The sequence below is a fragment of the Trachypithecus francoisi genome, unplaced genomic scaffold (genome assembly GCF_009764315.1).
Source record: "Trachypithecus francoisi isolate TF-2019V2 unplaced genomic scaffold, Tfra_2.0 Lachesis_group0, whole genome shotgun sequence".
Classification (NCBI taxonomy): Eukaryota; Metazoa; Chordata; class Mammalia; order Primates; family Cercopithecidae; genus Trachypithecus; species Trachypithecus francoisi.
This window is the reverse complement of record NW_022681453.1, coordinates 29,010,202-29,015,683: the sequence shown is the minus strand read 5'-3', so window position 1 is coordinate 29,015,683 and position 5,482 is coordinate 29,010,202. Positions and strand designations below refer to the sequence as shown.

The 5,482-nt window shown below is 41.3% G+C and overlaps 1 pseudogene; it reads left to right on the top strand.

Annotated features, from left to right (window-relative positions):
- Positions 1–373: 373 nt before the first annotated feature.
- On the top strand, positions 374–2,914 carry LOC117077962 (annotated as a pseudogene).
- Positions 2,915–5,482: the final 2,568 nt, after the last annotated feature.

Genomic DNA, 5,482 nt, shown 5'->3' with positions numbered 1-5,482 from the left:
CATATGCAATCAGGCCAGGCATGGTGTCTCACGCCTGTAAGCCCAGCACTTTGGGATGCCGAGGCAGGCCGATCACCTGAGGTCAGGAGTTCGAGACCTGACCAACATGACAAAACCCCATCTCTACTAAAAATACAAAAGAAATTAGCCAGGTGTGGTAGCTTGCATCTGTAGTCCCAGCTACTCCAGAGACTGAGGCAGGAGAATCCCTTGAACATAGAAGGCAGAGATTGCAGTGAGCCGAGATTGCGCCACTGCACTCCAGCCTGGGTGACAGAGTGAGACTCCGTCAAAAAAAAAAAAAAAAAAAAAGCAGGCTTTGCAGGTATCGCCACTGCCAGGAGCCTCGTACTGAGCCACAGTCAAACCCACCATGTACTTGCACATCGCCATCGACAGCAAGCCCTTGGGCCACATCTCCTTTGAGCTGTTTGCAGACAAGCTTCCAAAGACAGCAGAAAACTTTCGTGCTTTGAGCACTGGAAAGAAAGGATTTGGGTATAAGCATTCCTGCTTTCACAGAATTATTACAGGGTTTGTATGTCAGGGTGGTGACTTCACATGCCATAATGGCATTGGTGGCAAGTCCATCTACAGGGAGAAATTTGATGAGGAGAACTTCATCCTGAAGCATACAGGTCCTGGCATCTTGCCTATGGCAAATGCTGGACCCAACGCAAATGGTTCCCAGTTTTTCATGTGCCCTGCCAAGACTGAGTGGTTGGATGGCAAGCAAGTGGTCTTTGGCATGGTGAAGGCATGAATACTGTGGAGGCCATGGAGTGCTTTGGGTTGGGTCCAGGAATGGCAAGACCAGCAAGAAGATCACCATTGCTGACTGCGGACAGCTCTAATAAGTTTGAGTTGTGTTTTATCGTAACCACCAGACCATTCCTTCTGTAGCTCGCAGTATACTAGAATCTTTGTGTTCTCACTGCAATATCCTTTGGGTTCCATGTTTTCCTTGTTCCCTAGCTATATTGCAGAGTTAAGTTTATGATTATGAAATAAAAATTAAATAACAACAAAAAATGCAATCAAGTGTAATTGTTACAGTAGGTAGCTAGTCAGCTAGTCAGATATGAGTTGGGGCAGGAGAGGGACACCCCCCATCCCACCAGGAATGTCAGGCGACTGTCAGGTGATGGTCAGGCAGCTGTTAAGATGGTTCTCTCAAATAATACTTGGTTGCAGCTGGCGCCAGGGAACAACAGTCTCCCAATAGATAGAAGAAACCTAAAACTGGTGATCAGCAGCTTCCCAATAAGATCTCAGGAGGTGGGCGAGTGGGATCAAGTATGAGCACTAAGAGGCAAAATGGTGGAGTTTAGGGACACTGGACAGGTAAGGGAAGCATGCCTCAAGTGAGTATGCGTACAACTGCAGTAAACACACTGTGCAAGCAGGTCACCCAGCAAGTGGACAGCCCACCCCACGGGAAGACTCAGGGGAGAAGGGAGGCAAGACCCTGGAAGTATGCCAATATATGAAACCTCAAGTCAAAAGTTCAAACTGTGCACTTAATCTCTCAAGTCACGAGCTTGGCCCTCTTCCAAGTATACTTTACTTCCTTTCATTCTAGCTCTAAAACTTTCTAATACACTTTCACTCGTGCTCTAAAACTTGCTTTGGTGTCTCCTTCTGCTTTATGCCCCTTGGTTGAAATCTTTCTTCCCAAGAGGTGAAAAGTGAGGTTGCTGCAGACCCATACGGATTCACTGCTGGTAACATTTTTGGTGACGCATGACTTGGGAATCTTCAGCCAGTAACATACTGCTGTCTTATGTTTATTTTTAATTTTTATTTATTTATTTATTTTTGAGATGGAGTCTCGCTCTGTCCACCCAGGCTGGAGTGTAGTGGTGAGACCCTGGCTCACAGCAACCTACGCCTCCCACGTTCAAGTGATTCTCCTGCCTCAGCCTCCCAAGTAGCAGGGATTACAGGTGTGTGCCACCACGCTGGGCTAATTTTTTTTTTTTATTTTTTTTATTTTTATTAGAGATGGGGTTTCACTGTGTTAGCCTGGATGGTCTCAGTCTCCTGACCTCGTCATCTGCCCACCTCGGCCTCCCAAAGTGCTAGGATTACAGCGTGAGCCACCGCACCCAGCCTGTCTTATTTTTCTTAACACTAGACTTCTCTGTTCATTTATTTACAGTACCTCCCAGCACAAAAGGCATTTGAGTTTGCGTTTTTCCTAGGATTAGCAAAAAGTGCCAGGTAGGCAAAGGCAGTAGGGTGGTGGCGGAGGCAGTGGCTCTGGAGGCTGCGGTCCGAGTCCTGGCCTCTGATCCAGCCCCACTGTGGTGACGCTTGCTGAGCTGCTGTTGCTCCAGAACACTCTCCTGACCACGGTCTTGGGCGATTTCATCAGCATCCACGCGCATGCTGAGGAGTGCTTAAGTGAGTCACCTCAGGCACCAAGATGGGCCTCATCTTCGAAGGTGGCTTCCTGGACATCAACGTGGAGATTACAGGACCTGAGAAGAAAGGGATTTATAAAGGAGACCAAGAATCCAGTGGGAAATACACATTTGCTGCTCACATGGATGGAACATATACAGTTTGTTTTAGTAACCGAGTGTCCACCATAACTCCAAAGATAGTGATATCCACTACTGATATTGGGGAGGCTCCAAAAGGAGAAGACATGGAAACAGAAGCTCACCAGAACAAGCTAGAAGAAATGATCAGTGAACTGGCTGTGGCCATGACAGCTTTACAACATGAAGAGGAATACACGAAAGTCTGGGAGAGGATACACAGAGCCATCAGCGACAACACAAACAGCCCAGTGGTCGTTCGGTCCTTCTTTGAAGCTCTTGTTCTAATCACCATGACATTGGGACACATCTACTACCTGGAGAGATTTTTTGAAGTCCAGAGGGTTATTTTAAAAGCCTCTTCCTGATGATTCCAAACTCATAATTTACCGTTTACCAAACATTTTGGTGATAATGTCATAAGCCATTAATTTCTATGTTTTAATTTTCTGAACTATACAGTCACAGCTTATGTTTTGTTGTGATTAATAGATATTGGAAGAAAACACCTTTTTAGGAAATTCGTAGTGAAAATTTGACAATTGATTGGCATAATTTCCTAATTGAATGCTGCCTCCATTATATAGGTCCTTCCAGAAATTAAACACTGGAATTGAAATATAGGAATATAGTTTTTTTTTTTTTTAATCTTCCTTTCCTTTTATTTTGCCAATAAAATGCAGTTTGTTCAGGAAATCAGCACAAAGCCTGAGAGTACTTTACTAAAATGACTGCATTCTGTGGATTCCCTCATTCTGTGGTTTAAGCCATTAAGGATTCATTTTGTTGAGTCCTTATGAGAAACAATAGTATGAATCCTGACATTTTCTATGCATGCTCATGGCAGAGCTCTGTGGATTGGGCATATGCTGCCAGGTTGGGCACTTTTATACTTTGTTTTCAAGTTTTACTTTTAAAGGTAAGACTTGCCCCAGCTCCTATTTTCCCCCATACATTTTACACTGAACCTTGTGACTCAGTCACCTCCACTTAAATTGATGACACAAGCAGCCTACAACCTTTTTTTTTTTTTTTTTTTGCGTGACTTTCTAAGGAGTCTCTGTTAAAGCCAGTTCTCTGGTTGTCCCAGTGAATGGTGGCTCTTTTTCTTTCCACACTGTCACATCCACTTTCTCCACGCTTGGAATGTAGGAAGTATGCATTCACGCAATTGGAAAAATCTGGATTTCTGAAGCCAAAGGGTTAAAGCCTCTTAAATTTCATTACAGTGATACACAGCCGCTATTTTATTTTTGATCTGTGGCCTTCGGGCCATTATGGACACTGAACATCAGCGTCAACACTAGGGTTTTTGGTTTTGTTTCTCTTGGGTCTTTCTTTTTTGCATATGTGAATTTTGTTTTGTGTAAAATGAAATGACTTTCTCTTGTTCTCTGATGATGGGTTTAAAATTAAAGGAGCGTCTGGTTTTGATGTGGGGATGATCCAGGATTATGTTGTGACTGATGTATATTAGTTACTTGTACATTTTTGGTGATCTTTGCAAGGGAGAAACTACAAGTAATGAGTTTTATATAAGGAATTTAAATTTATTACAGGCTGTCAGGTTTAGGATAAACAATTTTTCAACCTTGGGCGAGAACACTTATGACACTTTGTTGATAAGTTGACTGTTTCACCGTAGGACAACTGTTGCATACCAATTGTGTGTGTGTTTGTGTGTGTGTGTGTGTATGTGTGTGTGTATGTGTATGTGAAAACACTTCAAAATTGATTTAAAAGATGTAAATTTTAAATTGGTTGTGTATCTAATATGCCCCAGATTCAGTAAATAAACAATGAACAATGAAAAAATACAAAGCAAAACAAAATAAAAACAAACAAACAAACTGCCAGGTAGAATTTAATGGGAAGAGTAAAGAGGGTAGTAGAAAATTTCAATCTGACTGGAATAGAAAATATTGTTTTTGTCTCATTTTACCTGCAAAGACTTGAAGGAAAGGCTTAAATGGTCAACTGAAGAATTTAGTTTTGACCTGTCTGAAAGGGTGGGTATTGAAGGTCAGAAGTATTATTAACAGAAAGGTTAATGAGCATTAAAAGAAAGGAGTTAATGTGGATCTGCCAGAAATGAAGTAACCAGACTAGTGTTCCTTTTGACAGGGTTATTGGAATAGAAGATAAAGTCGAGTTTGAGAAATAGTGTGTTTCAGCAGTGTATATGTATCTCATGGTATTTTTGTGGTCAAGACTGAGAATTGTGACACAGTTGATAGGACAACCGTGAATTTAGAGCTGGTAGAAGAATTTTTACATTATGCACAGCGTTTTAAAGTTTTGCCACAATGTTTAAGCTGTGTTATGAAAAACAAAATATACAGTTTCCTTCCTATTTGGTTATGGACATACTATGCTCCTTTTAACTTACTGTTTAATGAAGGAAATTATTTGATCCAGATTTTAATTGATAAAATACATTTGGATAATATTTTAGTAATAGGACAAATGCTCTTTGATCTCTTGGATGAACTTTATAGAGTCACATAGTAAGTTATCTTTGCTTTCCTAGAATGGGGCTCCTGCCTCATTCACACTGTATATTGGTATAGTTTTCTGACCGTACAAACTCTACCACAGCATTACAGTAGAGTCACTATCTGCTTCTGTTGCTGTTAGCTGGATTAGTCTTATCATAATTATGTCTTTGCTATAGCTGTTCTGGCTTCCCTATCTCTTTCTTGTTTATCTCAGTTAAAATATATAAAAGTGTATTAACATTTCGATACACTGAATTCTCTGGAGGGTTGTGCACTATATTAAATTTTAGTTTCCTAACTATAGGGAAAGAGTAGAGGGACTTGGAACATTTCTGATACTGAGCTTTTATTGTGAGCTTTTATTATATTCTGAGCTTTAAGGATCCGTCTTTCTCAGTATGGGTAGAAGTGGAGAAACTGAAAGGGAAATTGTTTTCT